We start from the raw sequence: 18935 nt of genomic DNA on the forward strand, positions 1-18935 counted from the left end.
CAGCCAGATCTCTCTCCTAAGACGTTTGAAACCCAAGTTGAATTGATAGTCACTAATCCACCCCTAACTCAGTTCAATTCATTAGATCAAATAAATAAATAAATAAATAAAATAACCCTTCACTCTACTTATCTGACAAAGGGAAGTATAAGATCTTTCTGAAAGAAAGTATCTGCCTCAGTCCACTGTTCTTTTATACACAATCAATAGCACACAATAAAAATTTATGAGACCAATGAAGGAATTAAAAAACATAATCTATAATCAAGAGAAAAATAACTATTTTGTTTTGTTGAGAAGAAAAAACTGTTAACAGAAACAGATCCAACATTGACCCAGATGATGGATTTAATTTGTGTGTATGTGTAATGTGCATGTATGTGTGTTTATATACACAGAGAATAGTTTTCAAAATGGATTTTAAAGAATTCCACAAATTCCAAAACTAGCAAATATAAAAAATAACCAAAAAGAAGTTATAAAGCTAATGAGATGTGTATTTGAAATAAGAAAATCATTATATAAGCTTACAACAGACTAGACAGAGTGGAAGAAAAACGTAGCGAACCCAAAGAGAGGCCAATAGAAATTATCCAAATGGAAGCACAGGAAAACAAAACAAAGCAGCCTCAGAGACCTATAGTACAAGAGAGGTTATAATGAAGCTCTAGATTTAGAGGAGAAACAGAGCATGGGTTTTTTGTTGTTGTTTTTTTTTTTTTTAAATATGGCCATGAGTTTTCTAATTTTCCAAAATTAAAGAAATACATCAACCATATGCTCAATAAGCTCTGTGAACCCCTTGCAAAATAAAACTAAAAATAACCCATAGGCATATCATAATTTAAAATCCAAAAATAAAAGCATTTAAGAGTAGCTGGGGGGGGGGTCACATTATATAGAGGGTAATAAGAATAAAAGTCAAAGACAAGAAATTTACAACATTGAAATGCTTAAAAAACTTCTTCACCTTGAATTCTATATCCAATGAAAGTATCCTTGAAATATGAGTACTTGAAGAAATTTTCAGACCAATCAAAGCTAAAATAATTTGCTTCCAGAAAATACATTGTTAGAAATCCCTCAAAATATTCTTCTGTCGAAGAGAAGTGATATAAAATGACAGCCCAGATGGCAAAAATAAAGAATCATAAAGGACAAATAAATGGGTAAATATAGAGCATTACTTTAAAAATTTATTTAGAAGAATACCGACTGTGTTAAACAAATTAATTGTGGTATGTATGACATATGTAGGAGTAAATTATATGGCAACAATAGTTCAAAGAATAGGAAAGGTAGTGCAGCTCAGTTTCTCTATTGTGACATATAATAATATTAGTTCAAAATGGACTATGGTAAGTACTTAATCTCCTGCATAATAACCAAGAACACAAAGATAGATAGGAAAAGAGCCAATGGAGGGATAAATTGGAATACAAACATCCAAATAATACAAAGGAAAGGAGAAAAAGAGGCACAGAGAAACTAAGATTAAGTGACACAAGCAGAAAATGCACAGAAAGGGAGTGGACTTAAATGTATCATTAATCATATTAAATATAAACAGGCTAAATAAACACTCCAATTAAAATACAGGGATTATTAGATTGTAGCTACAATTATATGTTACTGATGAGACATACTTAAATGTAAGGCCCCAGATGAAAATAACAGGAAAACCGTACAAGTACTAGTCATGAGAAATGCAGTATGGCTACATAAATAACACCCAAAAGTCAACTTCAATATGACAGATATTGCACAGATAAAGAGGAGTGTTTCATAACAATACAGCAGTCAGGTAATCAGGAAGCATTTACCTCTTTTCCCTCCCAAGGAGTTTGAGCTTCAGGGCTACTTCAATGTCCAAACAAATATGTTACTGAACATCCAGGACCACAGCAAGAAATTAGAGACATTTTTACCTGTCTTCAAAAGTAACTTCATTCTTTATCATTTTTTTTTCCATAGGAAATCACTTCTGTCCGGCACTTATATTTTTTCCCAAATTAAGTGTTTACTGAATCTTAATTCTCATGATAATCTTTTATAAATAAAGCTGATTTAAATATTAAGAAGTAATTTGATATACCCATTAAATGACTAAGCCCTAGGGAATTCAAAGATAAATAACTCCTGTCACTGAGCAGGCCACAGTTTAGCTGCAGAGACAAATAAGCAAGTAATTGTAATGCTTTATGAAAGATATGCAAGGATTGCTCAGAAGAAGCTGGGGGAGTACAGGCAAAACATCTAATTCACCTTAGATTCTGAGAGGAAGGGTGGTCAGGGAATACACAATGTTCTGTGAGTGCCCCATGCAATGCATGGTAAGTTGGCAGACCATAAGCAACAACTAATCTTCTCTATCTTGCAAGCAGCTGACAATTATTTTTAATTAAGTGAGGGACAAATTTAAATATCTGGTCCAAATTCGATATGCAACAATATCATGCAAAGAGATTTTGATCAATATGAAATATAACCCACTAAAATTCTATTTAGTTTGCTGAATGTACACTCTGAATGTATACTTTATCATCCTCTGTATGACAATTTATCCTCATACCTGCAAATTACTATGAAAACCAAACTGTATAAATCATATTTATCTTGAACTAGTTGCATGTGCTATATTTATATTTTTTGTCTTTTTAGCTGTATGAATGCCCTAAGAACACATCAAAAGTGATAATCAGTACGAAATTTTAATAGTCTACTTTCACATATAATAGGAAAAAATGAAACCACATAGGTAGCATAAATAAATGTATAATTCAAAATACTCACTTTGGTCAATAAATTCAATTATCTGATATAATTAAGCACTGTAATGGCTTTTTGAGTTTTACCTCTTTCCCTTTGTAATTCCCACCATTTTTCAAAGGACTGAAGTAACAGCAAAGTGGCCAATAAAGTGTAAAGAAATAACAGATTAGAGAATGACTTAGCATGTACACAAACTATGTATTGATAAATAATACTGTAAACCCAATATAAACTTTTATGTTGAATTGGCAAAAGACATTCCTACCAGAATTCCAAGTCTATTTCTAAGTAATGGTGTGCTTGGCTGTTACATCATTTAGTACCATGGTCCTCGTGGAAATTCTCTAAGAGCTGAGACCCAGTCTTGCATGGCCTAATGCCTACCATAAAACCTAGCACACTCCCTTGAATACAGTAGGGTGTTAACAGTTTTCTGTACTACATAACTATGCTACCTATATAATTAAATCTTCATATTCTTTCTTCCATTTAACGTTTCTTTAATATTTTCATTTCATGATCTCTCTGTGCTGAATAATGGACACAGTCTTTAAATCTTTCTTTCAGTTCACTAGTTCTCTCATAATAATCAAATGATTTTTCAGTTACATTTTTTCAATACATTTTTCTACGATAATTTGTTTTTCCTTCAAATCTGTCTTATTTTATATCATATTGCTCGTTCCTCAAAATCCAATCTTTTCTATGTCTTTTAACATTTTACTTACAGATTTCATGTTATTTAGCTTACAGTGCCAGTATCTTGTATCTAATTCTTCTGTCTGCTCACTTTGCTGGCTCCCATGCAGGATAAGATTGTTTTTGTGCATTAATTTTGTGACATTTGATAGTGGGCTCATATTTACTGGAACTTTACTCTTAAGATTCTTCAAGATTTACTTTAAAGGGAGTTTCTCCCTCAAAGTATATGTATTTGCTTCTGCCAGGCAATAGAATATCCAATTAAAATTAACTTTCCTGCTTTCAAGATTTTAGGACCCACTACCCAGATAGCATGAATTAATTATTGAGGGTGGGGAAACTGGCTACCAAATAAGTGGGAAGATAATTATTCTCATTCATTGACTGCCAACATTAAGTGGGCCAACGTAATTCCAGCTCACTCTTACTCTGAAGAGATGCTTTATATTCAAGCTGTAATTGGGGTTGGGGTCAAGGAGGGTACATTAGTTTCCTATGGCAACTGTAAAAAATTACTGCAAATATAAGGGCTTAAAACAACACAAATTTATTATCATATAGTTTGGTAGTTTTAGTCAGAAATGGATTTTATCTAGCTAGAATCAAGGTGTCACAAAGGCCAGGTTTCTTTTTGGAACACCTATGGTAAAATACATTTCTCTGTCCTTTCCAGTTGTCCAGATTCTTCAACTCCTGGCCTTCTACCTCCATCTGAAAGTCAGCAATGGAGGTCAAGGCTTTCTCACATTGCATTACTTTGATACTGACTCTTCTGCCTCCATCTTCCACTTTAAAGGATGCTTTGATTACAATGAGCCCACCTTAAGGTCCACTATTTAGCAACCTTAATTTGCCTTTGCCAAAGAACATATTTATGGGTACCAGGAATTAGGGCATGGATATCTTTGAGTGTGGTCATTATTCTGCTTATCACAGAAGGTCTCTTCTTTGAGTTTTATCCTTGAGTAGACACTTGATTTTTCTCTCTTGTCCTGTAAGCCCTAAAAATCATGAAGAGTGAAGTTCAATTTCACCAGATTTGTTAAATGCTTTCAAGGCTAAAACTGGATCAATGCTCACTTACCACTGTACATTCCTTAACTGACCTAATATTTGCCTGGATTCTGCCATTTCTTACATTCTTGGCAGTCCACTGATAGATACATTTAATAATATATTTTGTATAGTTTTTCTAGAATATTAAATGTTTGGGGGGAAGAGTTGATCAGGATAACGTGTTCACTAATCAAATAAATCTTTACTACAGTAATTGTGTGTGTGTGTGTGTGTGTGTGTGTATTAATCCTAGTAATTTTATCTTGTTTCATCTAAAAATATTTTTCATATTTGATTTTACATTAGCATAGGTAAATCAAAGGATAGAGTGTCTTCCAGCCACTTCGTCGTTGCCAGGATTTGCTAAGGTACCATGTCACAATTTATTGACATATTCCTTGACATGTAAAAGGGGCTCTGGTTTCTTCTTCAATTTATTTCCACTCCACAAACTTTTAATGAATACTTATCTATGCAATTAATCTACTAGACCTAAAAGAAAGCTAAATTAAATAGAACATTACCTGTACCCCCAAAGAACTCTGAACCTAATAACAAATACAACATGTAAATATTATTAGGTTATGGTATCATACAGGCAATAATAAAACATTGTTACTGAGTAAAATAGTAACACAAAAACAGTTATCTACTACACTTGGGTGTAATAGGAAAGAAATCACAGAGAAGAAAAAGCTCATACTGAGCCTTTAAAAATGTGTAAGAGAGAAAATGAAAATCACATTCCAGGAAACAGGATGAATTGCAAGTAGTTCAACATAACTTGAAGACATATTACATTTTACAGAGTAGTGAACAATGCGGTTAGAAAGGGAAGCAAGCAAGGATCCTACCTTAGTGGATATTCACCACACAAAAATTTAAAAAGAAGTTTTTCCAACAGTGGTTTGCAAACCTGGCTGCTAATCAAAATTTCCTGTGGACACTGTTACATACATAGATTGCTGAGCCTAATCTTCAAACGTACTGAATCAGAATCACCTTGAGGTAAACGATTTTAACAAGCTTTCAGATAACTGATGTTAATTTTATCATTTAGGATGCTTGGGGCTACACGCAAGAGAAAAGTTTACAAGTAACATCTTTAAAAGATGTATTATATACATATTAAGTAGTCTCAAAATAGGAGAGCTCCACTACTGAATAATTTAGTAGCTCTAGGATATAACAATGATTCAGATGACTTTTGTGTCTGTCAGCTAAGCCACCTTGCTGTTCTGAGGTAGGTTCAGTAGCCTTAGGCTTTCTACCTTCATACAAGAATACTCAATGCAAGAAATCTTTTTTCTGTATCTCTCTTCTTGTGAACAAGAAAAACTATCCCAGAGATGCCTCTGCCAACAGACTCTTCCTTATGGTTCACTACAAAAAATTATATAGTCACTTTTAAACCAGTCACTGGCAAGGGCAATGGATTTGTCGTCACTGTTAATCAATAATCATTCCTTATTTCTGAGGAGAGACATGGACTACCATGAAATACATAAGCACCCAATATCTAAATAATATAAATGAATAACATCAGGGTTCCAGCAGAAGAGAAATGTAAGATACTGCTGTTGGGCAGTCAACAGTGTTTATCATAAAGAAGGTCACTGAGCCAATCTTTGGGAACTACTGCATAAGTGATACTAGCAGTTTAAATTAGAGATAAACATCATTAGATTTGCATTTTCAAAAAATCAGTGGGTGTTTTGAGAATGACACAACTAGATGTCAGATCCTCTCTACTTGAAGTAGAGGAATAGTTACTAGAATATTTTAGCAAGCTAATAAAAAAGATGGTAATCATTTTACTGAAAAAAAGTAAGAGAGCTGATAAAAAAGGACGTGTATGAGAAAGCTTTTGTATCAGAATATAACCAGCAGTATTCAGGATCCTGTTGAATTACAGTGACAATGGAGAGAAAAGAACTGAGCATTTCTACCAGGTTGCTCGTGCCTGGATGGTTGGAGCACTAACCAAAGAATTACAAATGGCCTGTAAAATGAAATTTATTTTAGTGAGAAGAGAATGACCATAAGGCCAAATGCTATGAAGAGGTTAAGTAAGATAAGGACCAAGAAGAAGTTATGAGCAAGTCACTACAGACACTGCCCGAGCATTTTAATGCAGTCATAAAAGCAGAGACCAAATTACAGTAATTGAAATGGATGTTGAAAAATGCAGACAATGAGACAGACTCTCTTTTTAAGTACTTAATTGTGAAGGGAAAGGAGCAATAGGTTGATGGCTGGAGTTGGTCAGCTTTGAGAAGAGCTGTATCTGGATGGCAGCTACTCTAGTTTCTCAAAAACAAAAGCCAATAAATACAGTTTTAAAAATGTAGCCAAGACCAGATAATTCACAGAACAAAAATCTCCTCAGATATAGACGGGTATACGAACTAAAATGTAAGTAAAGAGATTGTTCCTGTTCAGTATAAGGATGTATTCCCTAAAAACTAAATAGAGGAGGATAAAGATGGAAGCAATATAGATACATCTGGAGATTGAAGTGAAGTAAATTTAGGGAACTGAAGAAGTTCTTCACTAAATACAAAAACATGCGCTGATAGAACAGATGGGATAGAGGTCATGAGAAAAGTGATGAACACTGGGATGTTCTCCATTAGACAATAGCAGAGCAAGCTGGCCTCAAAATTAATGAGGACTGCTGAGTGTCCAGATGAAACTGGAAATCACAAATTACAAACACACACACACACACACACACACACACACACACACATACACACACACTTTGGGGGTGTTCTCAAAAAGTTTAAAGGAATCCAAATGAAGGAGCAGAAGGTAGACATTAAAGATTTCCAATTTGGATAAAATGCAAGAGCCAGAGAGTGAAGGAGTTAATGGTATTTTCTACTGTTTGGGTGGAGAATCATAGCAAAGTAAGAAAGAAAATGGAATCTAGAAGAACTTGGAAACCTAGTCTTAAAAAGGGGTGAGTGTGTGAGGATGCTCTGGTTATAAAAGATCTCCTTTGCAATTAAAATGTTTCATTCTTCACTTCATTTGCCCAAGGCCTTGCAAGTTACAGCAGCTAATCTGACACATTTTATAGAAAGTGTTAATGGCTCAGAGTAGTTTTAACATTACCCTTTTGAGTGTAACACTCTTTACAAATTGAGCACAGTCCTTGAAATCTTAATTGGAGTAATTGATGTGGAAGCTTCAAGCCTAGCACAGTAGAGACATTCTGGGCAGAGGACCATACAAACTATCCTTCACTGAGAACACTGGTGGTTTCCATCTGTTAAGGTATGTCTCTCTTCTGTATCTCCTACTTCCATGAGGTGGGAAGGGAAGCAGTGGACGCCATGTTGAACAGGTTATTTCACTGAAAGGAATAGCACTACATGAGAAGAAAACCAAGAACAAGGTTTGGCTTTCCATTCAAATTAAGAAATTTTTCTAAGTAGCCAAAATTACATGTGTTTTTCTTGGTAAAAAAAAAAAAATTCACAAGTTTGGGAAAGTCATAATGAAATTGAATCTTGTCACTGTCAAAAAGAGTTACTCCATTCCCAACCTAGGATCCACATGTCATCCATGTGCAAGTTATCTGCATATTATCCAATTCACTGATGAAATTTACTTCCCTTTGAAGATGAAATGTCTCAAAGAAGTCACCCAAATAGCTGATGTTTTGATTAGAGCTTATTCTTAAATATCTAAATTCATGCACATTTTCCCAAGTACAATGCATACTTCTTTGCACACTACAGGCTTTCATATTTATCATGCTCTTGTACCTGAAGCAGTATTAATATATTTATAAATGTTCTAACTGAGCTCTAACCATGCTAACTATAAAAAAGAAAAAACAAATGACTCCAACAAAAACTCCACCTAATCTCTACTTTAAATCAAACATGGTTACAGTTAAACCATGGGGAACTCATTCGGGGTTAGTGTCCTTATTAGGGTGTGCAATGGGAAAAGCACCAGCTTTTTTTTAATCCCTGAAAGGTATACTAGAGATTTACTATTTAATTGTAAACTCACTGAAATATAATTTATAAGTAGGCATTTCACGATCAAAATTCTGTTGTCAGAGTATTAAGATATAATTTTTAAATATCCTCTTTCCTTCCTTTCATGCTTTAATTTTCCCTTGCTTCAGAGATCATATAAATTGTCCACTTACTAGAGTGGACACATATAAAAAGGCATGCACCAAATCAGTATATCTTCTATGATATGTCAAAATAAAAACTGTCAATTGTGGCATTCCAAATCTTTACCTGAATCAGAAATCGAAAAGCAAACTCGAACACTCTAAGCATTACTTTGATTTACAAAGTCTCCAGGGAGATTTGGGTCCATAAATCAAAAGAGATTACATTGGAGTATTTTCAACTGTGACAAAAATAACTTTGTTCCAATCCTTCAGACATTATTTAAAATAGAATGGCACTCATTTGGTTATACAGAGCAATCTTAAAGGTCAAAAGATTTTTTAAATTTATCATTAAGAATACACTGTAAAATAAATGTAAAAAATTGATATAAAACATCAGATTACTATAAACAATTATATACTAAGAAATCAGAAACTTTAGAAAAAAACAGGTAATTCCTAAAAATGTACAAGTTACCAAGACTGAATGATGAGTCTTGAATGCAAGAAATAAGAAATTGTAAAAAAAAAAAAAAAAAGAAAGAAAGAAAAGAAATTGTCTTAGACCAATAAGAAGAATGAATGTTGAATCAGAAATCAAAAAACTCCCAGCACAGAAAAGCCCAAGACCATACGGTTTCATTGGTGAATTCTAGCAAACACTTTTTAAAAAAATTAATGACAAGCTTCATCAAAATCTTACAAGTAACAGAATAGAGGGAACCCATTCAGAATCATTCCATGAGTCCTATACTACTTGATACTAAACCAGGAAAAAAACCATACAAAGAAGTCTAGTTTGTCCAATATAAATATTGCTACTCCAGCTTTCTTTGGAGTTTAAGGCACTTGTAGATTGAAAATGATGATCTTCAGGTGTCTTAAGGTCTAAAACGAGTTTCTCATAGGCAGCATATAGATGGGTCTTGTTTTGTTAATCCATTCTGAAACATAGGTCTTTTGATTGGAGCACTTACTCCAGGTACTTTCAAAGTAATTATTGATATATATACCTATTTACTGTCATTTTATTACTGGTTTCACCATTGTTTCTGAAGATTTTCTTTGATCCTTTCATGGACTTTCATCCTTTCTAGTCTTTGTCACTCTTGGTCTCTCCTTTGCACTCAGAGAATCCCCTTTAATATTTCTTGCAGGGCTGGTTTAGTTTTTAAGAACTTGCTTAGTTTTTAACTGGGAAACACTCTTTCTTTCTCCTTCCATTCTGAATGACAGCCTTGCTGGATAGAGTATTTTTGGCTGCAGATTTTTCTGTGGTTATCTGTTATACCGCTTTCTCTTCCATTTCTCATTCTGGTTTTTCAGTCTTCTTTTTCTTCTTAGTTAACATAGTTACAGCATTGCCAATTTCGGTTTTTTGGTTTTTGGGTTTTAGTTTTTGGAAAAACTGGTCATTAATTTTGAGTTATATTACTGCTCATTCTGGTCTCTATTTATTTTTGATTTTTGTTATTTCCTTCCTCTACTAAATTTCAGCTAAGGGGCACCGGGTGGCTCAGTGGGTTAAACCCTCTGTCTCCGGCTGAGGTCATGATCCTGGGCTCTCTGCTCCGAGGGGAGCCTGCCTCCCTTCCTCTCTCTCTGCTTGTCTCTCTGCCTACTTGTGATCTCTCTGTCAAATAGATAAATAAAATCTTTTAAAAAAAATTCAGCTAAGTTTCTTCTTTTACTAGTTCCTTGTGGTATAATGTTTTTTATTTGAATTTTTTCTTAATACAAGCATTTATAGCATAAATTTCACTCTAACATCTGCTTTTGCCCCATCCCACAGGTTTTGGAATATTGTTTTCATTTTCTTTTGTTTTGAGATATATTTTGATTTGCTGTTTGCTTTATCTGGCCCATTGTTTATGCAGTAGTATGCTAATATTTACATATTAAATATTTAATATTTACACTGTAGATTTTTCAGCTTTATTATTTAGTTTTGCATCATTGTGGTTGAAAAATATATCTGGTATGATTTCAGTCTTCTTTAATTTGTAGTATTTGTTAAGTCTCTCTTTATGTGATTTAACCAGAGGATACTTCTGTGGGTACTTGAAGAAAATGTGTATTTTATTTTTCTTGGATGGAATATTTTATGTTTATCTTTTAGAACCATGTATCCTGAAGTATGTTTCAAGTAAAAAATGTTCTTGTTGTAAAAAACATAATAACTTTAACTGAGGGTACTCATTTATTTATTAGAGAGAGCATACATGTGCATGCATGAGCGGTGGAGGTTGGAGGAGGGAGAGACAGAGAGAGAGAGAATCTTAAGCAGGCTCCAAGCCCAGCTCAGAGAGCCAGGGGGCTTGATCTCACAACTCAGATCATGACCTGGGTCGAAATCAAGAGTCGGATGTTTAACCAGCTGAGCCACCTAGGTTCCCCAGGAGTGCTTGTTTAAAATAAAGCATATCAGGGGTGCCTGGGTGGCTCAGTGGGTTAAAGCCTCTGCCTTCGGCTCAGGTCATGATCCCAGAGTCCTGGGATTGAACCCCGCGCATCAGGCTCTCTTCTCAGCGGGAGGCCTGCTTCCCTTCCTCTCTCTCTGCCTGCCTCTCTGCCTACTTGTGATCTCTGTCTGTCAAATAAATAAAAATCTTTAAAAAAATAAAATAAAATAAAATAAAATAAAGCATATCAGAGGGAAGAAGACTGGGGGATGGGTGAAATAGGTGAAGGTAATTAAGAGTACACTTATCATGATGAGCACTAAGTAATGTATAGAATTCTTGAATGACTATTTCTGAAACTAATATAACACTATATGTTAATTATAATGGAATTTAAAAACGTGATTAAAAAATTAATGTAAAACATGAAACCTATTTCAAACAATTCTTTTTCAAATTTATTTATGGTATACTTGTGAAAACCTCTCTACACATTTCAAAGAAAGGCACATCCAATTCATATACAAGTATTTAGAATAAGTTGTTAATCACTGCAAGAGAACAACCTTTTAATACACATGGGACATACATGAGTTGGGTATACTGTCATATTTGAAAACTTTTCTGATTAATATTGACAAAATTTGAAACATTCTCAAGCTCTTTTTATAAAAGTAGATCGCTTAACTTTCTATTTAAGTAATCTAGAGAAAATCAAATTTCCTTAAAACCATACTTAAATGTTTACTATTTGCTTTTCCCATTTAATCACTAAGGTCAGTCAAAATAATCAAAGTAATTTGGTCACATAAACCTAGCTATAACTTTTGTTCACTTTCTCTGATGCTGAAACAAAACTGATTGATTCCTAAAGTTGAGTAAAGCTTTTACAAATACTTGATATGAAAAAAATCCAAAATATCTCACAGTCTCAAGTTAAACAATAAAAATGCATTAAGTTAAATAATAAAAATGCATTAGTTTTCCACATTATTAAATAGAAAAGGCATAGATTTTGAACGAAAAATTACCTTTGTTTGAATTCTCACTCTGTTGTTTAAAGACATGTAATCTTGGGCAAGATACTGAAACTCTTAGCTTCAGTTCCCCCATACCTTTAAAATGGGAACATCAGCCATTGTGCAGGATGTTCATAAGACAGGCATCATATATATGAACACATCATATCATCTGTCATTCAGCAAGCAAATCAAAGTTATTATTTGAAAATAGCAAGGTAACTATGGATGAAACTGAAAAAATTAATTTTTGTACCCGAATTAGCAACATTTAATGATTTAGCCATTGAACTAAATGACAATGATGTTTACCCTTGAAGAGAAGTTGAGATACCCACTATCACCCTATGAAATAATCTTCATGAGAAAAGGAAAGATGGGGCTGAGGTGGGGAAAGGATCTCTGATGACAAGGCTTATGGCAAAAATCCAGGTAATGGGCAAAACTGAATTGTTTCTGGTGAGGACAGTGTGGAGGCCAAATACCAGCCTGGTGGAGACAGGTGAGATCAATGCATTACAGACAAGGGCAGGTCTGGACTTGTGGGCTCTGGAAGATGCAGAGCAATGTCATCCCAATAAGACTGGTAGGAATGAAAGAAGATTCAGGGTGGGACAAGGACAAAACTAAATGTTGTACCAGAGGGACAGAGATGGGAAGATGGGCAGTTTCTTTTGCTATCATCAATAGTGTTATGTGGTTCTCTATCTTTAAAAAAAAAAAAAAAAAAAAAAAAAAAAATCACTGGGATTCCCCTAGTGAGTGGCAAGAGAGAAAAAGGAGAACACTGATTTTTTTTTTTTAAATGATTCTTAGAGCAATGAGGAGAATGGCTGAACATTCAAATTCTTAAATATATATATTAAGAGAACTTAGAAACATATAGTTAATAAGAGGTGGAGCTTAAATTCAAATCCAAGTCTCTCTCCTGACACTTGACTCTTACTCATTATACATTCCTGCAAGTCAAAGTGAAATCACAGGTCCTTCAAAACTCAATTGCAATGATCAAATCAGGAAGGTTCTAGATCGAATCTAGAATTTTGGAGGGAATTTTTTATGACAATAATCCATGAATCAATCCCCCCTCCAGATAACTTGTTTCTGCCAGAACTTTTCACACTCAGATGTAAAGCCTTCACAACAATCAATTTGCACCCAGGCCTGAGTAACTATGTTTCTTGCCACGTTACTTTGAGGGCTACTGTTCTACTCCTGATGTCACAGCACTGGTCAACTATTCATTGCCAAACCACTGGTCAAAAATAGGGATGCCTGGAGGCCAGACTGAGTTGAGAGTCCGACTCTTGGTTTCAGCTTAGATCATGGTATCAGGGTCCTGAGATCAAGCCCCACGTTGGGGAGTATGCTTGAGGATTCTGTCTCTCTGCCTCTTCCCCCTCCTTTCTCTCTCAAATAAATATATCCTTAAAAACAAAAAACACACTGGGCTAAACCAGAGAGAAGTTAACACTGAGCATTGCATGGGACAGGCCTGACAACTGTTTGCTGCACCCATATCCCTGGAAGATGCCCTGCGATGACTTATCCAGGCCCTTCCTTTAGTGCTACCTTAGTCAAGAGCATCTACTGAGAGACTGCTGGGACCCCTGGGGCTACAGCTCTGGGGCTTACAACATTTTCAGCTCACAAGTGTGTGTCTTCTTGAAGTCTACAGTACTGGAGAGGCCAGATCAGGAAACACATGCTACCAGATTGAATGTGATAGAATAACGTGTGTCCCTGAGTTCTGGGGACCAGGTCAAACTTCATTTTTTTTATACATTAAGTTCCATGATGCCATTTGGAAAATGAGGTTGAGTATAAAATAGGTTTGGTGTGTGTAATTAGAGATCCTACCCAAATTCCTTTGGGCTAACCCATGTCTTAGCACCATTTATTGAGTAATTTTTCCTCTCCTCATTGATAAGAAACTGCATGATTATCATATAAATTACATGAATCATTACATTTTTTACATCCAGAGAAGTAAATGTTAATAGTCTGTTTAGACTAAATGCCACTGTTTAGATTCTTTTATAAATGATCTGAAAAAAAAAAAATACTAATTCCAGGTTGGATCGTCCCAAGCCATTCAGAATGCTGTAAGGCTACAGGTGCCATCCATCACTTGGCACCTGATCTAGAAATACACAATGTGAAAACAGAATGAGAAAAGTAATTAAAACACAGGCTTTAAAATAGGCTGCTTACTTTTTTTTTTTTAATGCGTCAACTCCTTATACAAAAATCTAATGTGTACATTCCTGCCTTCACCACTACTAAGGAAAACTCCATACTACAGTTTGAGATTTGATTGGATGTAATTGAGTTTCTCTGCCTTGCCTAATCACTACCGGAGAGGGCACTGACAGTTTTATCACTCTCAATTCTCTTCTAAATTATGCAAATGCTATTGGTTCTTTTAAATAGTCCTCTGCATCATCCCTTATAAATTGCTTAAAAACCCAAGACTGATTAACCATCAGAATGAGTGAATATGCTGAGAATGGCGTTAGCTACCCATTATGCTCAGCTGCTTCTCAATTAGCCCAAGATAGACTCCAGCCCACTCAGCTGTGCAGTCTTGGATAAGTTCCTTAATTGCTCTATGCTTCATTTTCCTCATCTGTAATATGGGAATGATAATAATAGTATCTACCTCATATGATTGTTATGAGGAGTGAATATGTTAATATTGTAGAACATTTAGAAAAAAGCCTCACACACACTAAGTACTATATTACTCTGTTATCTGATTGAATTTATCTTTCGTGATCTGTATTTTCTGCGCTCACGTTCTTCCCCACCCAATCCTCATGCTCCTCAGTTTACTCAGAAGCCTCATCTCCACCTCAAAAAAAGATTTAATGACATCATTAAATTGTGCATGTCCGATAAGGCTATACAGACTATTCCTTGCATGCTGAGTTTGTACTTAAAGAAGGGATAAATTACTCTAAACACTTAATAACTATTAAATGTTTAGAGAGTAGGTAGCAAAAGAGGTAGGTACACAGAAGGAAACTTCCAGCATTTCTGAAACCCTATCATAAAGCAGCTGCCCATTACATGGTCCCCAAAACGAACGGTGCAAAGGTAGGAGACAGAAGTGACAATTTCTATCACTTAAAAAATTCAATACTATTTATATTAGGATCAATATACACAGAAAAAAATTCCTCAGGAGCAACTCAGTTTCCAACAAACAGTGAAAAATCAAAGGACCCAACTGAAGTACGCACAACCAGAAACACGGACTCCCTTGGGATCAGTGCCCTAACAGCTAAGCCAGGATGAGTCTGCCCAGAAAGATACACCTGTAGGACTAGAAACCATGGCTATTTCTATCACAGCGACAAAGAAAGTAGAGAAGCAAATAATCTCATGGCCTACCTGCTCTTCTGAGCTCCTAAAACACTCAATCCTATCAGAGAGCAGCTGACCTATGAGAGAGCACATTGTTTCTTCCTTTCCCTAAACTTTACTCTCTGCATATTCTCAAGAACCAGGGGACTGAATATTAATTCTCTGGGAACCCCCATGTCAAATGCTGCTCTTGGTCACCCCTGCTGTTACCTAATTTATTCCACATTTCTTCTGTAGTTTCTCTCACCTGGCCCAAATTATCATTGTTTCCTCCTTTTCCAAACCTCTCCACAGTGTCTTGGAAATCCCTCAATCACTGCACGCCAGTCCTTACCTCCCTACCTCCATCTCATCAGGGCTTAACTGAAGCTGGCGTTCCCCTCCTCCAACAGAAGCTGCTCATCCTGCTAAACCCTATGTATTGCCTCTATTGTTTCCAATCGTCCTATCTCTAACTTACTTAAAATCTGTTACCTTGAGGCTCATGCCATCTTCCCAGAATGTCTTGTCAAGGTTATCTCTTAACTTCCTCTCTCTCAGCCACTCATTTTCCTTAAGTCTTAGACACTTCATTTTCTCCATACCTGCCAGACATTTTCTTCTCTTTTCAGCCTCTACTTATAATAGTTCACATTAGTCCTACAAATGCCAACATCTTCAATCCCTTCTTGCTTCTGCCACACATACTCCTAGCAAAATCCCAACTGGAAAGCATCACTAAACCTAAAATGTTGAATGATGTTGGGGAAAATAATGAAAACAGGCATTTATATGCCTCCAAAACTTCACTAACTTCCTGTTGAAATGAATCTTGACCAGGAAGTGTAAAATGTTTCCATAGTTACTTTTTATATTTTTCCTATGTACCAGAGATCTGAGAATTTCTCCACACTCTTACTGTTCCCCCCCACTCTCAACAAATAATCGTGACAAATCTCTTATTTTCCTCCTAAATTATGTATCCAAGACTTAAATTATATTTTTTAATGTGCTTTCAACAAGAGGCATAACCCCGTCCCTCTTTGGTGGCTTTTAAGTTACCTTTTGAACAGTATTTTGACCCTCAGTTGGAGAAGATTCTGGGTCCTTTGGTTTTCACTGGATATTAGAAATAGCAGGGTTGCTTTTGTGCTTAAAAACCAGAAGAAAAATATTACCAGGTGGATAAAGCCAAACGTTAAGACAAGGTGGAATTTCAAAGTCTTGATAATTAGCCCTTATGTTGCAAGAAAGGAAAAGATGAATTCTTGAAATGTAAAATCTACCCAAGCCTTGCATGGAATCTAGGGAGAGTCTAGAGAAAAAACACAAATATTGCATGCACTTCGGGGGCAGACATAGGAGCCTTTTCCGGTACTCTGAAGAAATGGCTGTGGGAATCCTCGTTCAGGCAAATAATCTAGGAAAAGTGTGAAAAGGAGGCTGATGTAAAGAGATTGAAGAACCAGGGCTCCTCCTTTTTAAGAGATGGGAATTTGGGAATTCCCTTTTAGTACAGCATAAGCATGTGAGATTGCTGGAATTCTCTTCAGCCTGCCTTGTCCTCTAAAACAGAGCCTTGTCAAAGGTCTTACTGGGGCAGTCACAGCCGTAAGCGGCTTGAAAATTCCAGAACTGAGGTCGTGCCAGGTGGATTTCCACCTCTTCATGTTTGAGCACACACTAACCTTCATGATTTTACTATCAACCTTCAAAACATCCTCCCTTAGTGATAATTCTCTTCTACTTTATTCAGGAACCATGATTAACTAGGTACATCATAAAATTTTAGTCTGATATATAAATTTATAAGTAATAAATACCATCAAGAAATCAAGGTAATGGGACAAAGAAAACTAGGGGAGAACACATGATCTTAGCAAGCTGGTCAGGAAGGCCACACTAAGGAGGCAGTTTACGAGTTATGCCGCGGGACAGTGGGCCATGCAGATGCAGATGTTAAAACAAGGGTTTTAACAGGGAAAGGGAAGCATGCAAAGTAAAAATTTAAAAACTGGAGAGTGCTTCACATATTTAAGACAGCAAGGGAGCCACTGTGCCAGAGCCAAGAGAGCAAGGTAAGTGTGGTGTGAGAGGAAGCCAAATCATTAACTTCCCTGCAGTCCCCTGTTAAGCATCCAGCATTATTTTAAGTAAAATGGGAAAGTGCTGGGGTCTGAGTGTTTTATATATATTTTTTATTATCTGTATACTATGATGTTTTGACATCTCACAAAACTGAGGAGAGATGGCCAGCCAATTCTTAGAGACTGCCTGGCTGGGAACATGTCTTTGATATGCAAACTAAGCCAAAGAGAGCTATGCCTTCTCTATCTGGTTCACATAGCCTACAAGGCAGTATTACCCTGCCTTCATCACCCAGAGGCAGGTAGTAGACAACTAGACACCCCCCTTTAGCTTAAAGCCCACCAAATTGGACAACTCTAAGCTGTTCACCCAGCCCTGCCTTGCCTTTCCCATAGAAACCCCAACAAAGGCATAACTGAGGCTCTTCCCTGGCTCCCTTCTACCTCCTGACCAATGATAGGAGGCCCTGAATGACATGCAGTGACCTTGTCTCTATGGGACACAGAAGTGTATTAAATTTCTTCCTTCCAAGATTCATTCTTGTTTCCTCCTGTGTCCACATCTGACTTTACCTACCACATCCAACATTTAGATTCTTAGAGCATGGAGTAAGGGAAAAACAGGACTTAAAATGTTTTAAAGTTACACCCTAGCTGTTTTGTGGAGGAGACAGTATAGAGGGCATGGGAGGAAGCTGAGAACAGATGGAAGGCTCTTGCAGTGGTCTAGTTAAGAAGGGAGAAATGACCAGCTGTTTGAAGGTCAGTGCTGAATGACTGAGAAGCAAGAGGACTGAATATGGAGGACCAAATCTGGTAACACGCTGGTCACTGGTGAATTTGAAAAGAGTAATTTCAAGAAGTGAGGGCAAATCTCTCATTAGAGTGGATTCAATAAAAAATTGGAAGTAGAAAAAAAAACAGAGATAGTGGGTAAGCTCTTTTAAGTTTTGCTCTGTGAAAAAGAGGGGGGAAAAAAAGGTAATTAGCTGCAGGAAGCTGTTGGGTAAGGAGTATTTTTCAATAGGAGATTACAGCACGTATGTATGCTGATGAGAAGTATCTAGTAGAAAGGAAAGCAGGGCTGATGCAGAGCGGGAGGGAACACTGCAGAAGCAGAGTCACTGAGGAGGAAAAATGGGATGGAAGCCAGGCACAAATGAAGAGGTTAGCCTTGAACACAAGGAAAGACAGCGCCTTTATACCAAGGGAGGGAAGCTGGGTGGATAGATACAGGAGGAGATACATTGGTCGATACAGTAATGTAAGGATATGGATTTCTCTCCAAAGTGTTTCTATTAGCTACATAAAGAAAGGAGGTAGGTCATCATCTGAGAGTAAAGAGGAGGCAGAACTGTTGTAGGCTTGAAGAGAAGGAAACACAGTGTGATTCACACTCAGTGCC

This window comes from Enhydra lutris, unplaced genomic scaffold (assembly GCF_002288905.1).
Source record: "Enhydra lutris kenyoni isolate GAN:26980312 unplaced genomic scaffold, ASM228890v2 scaffoldscaffold25, whole genome shotgun sequence".
Taxonomy (NCBI): Eukaryota; Metazoa; Chordata; class Mammalia; order Carnivora; family Mustelidae; genus Enhydra; species Enhydra lutris.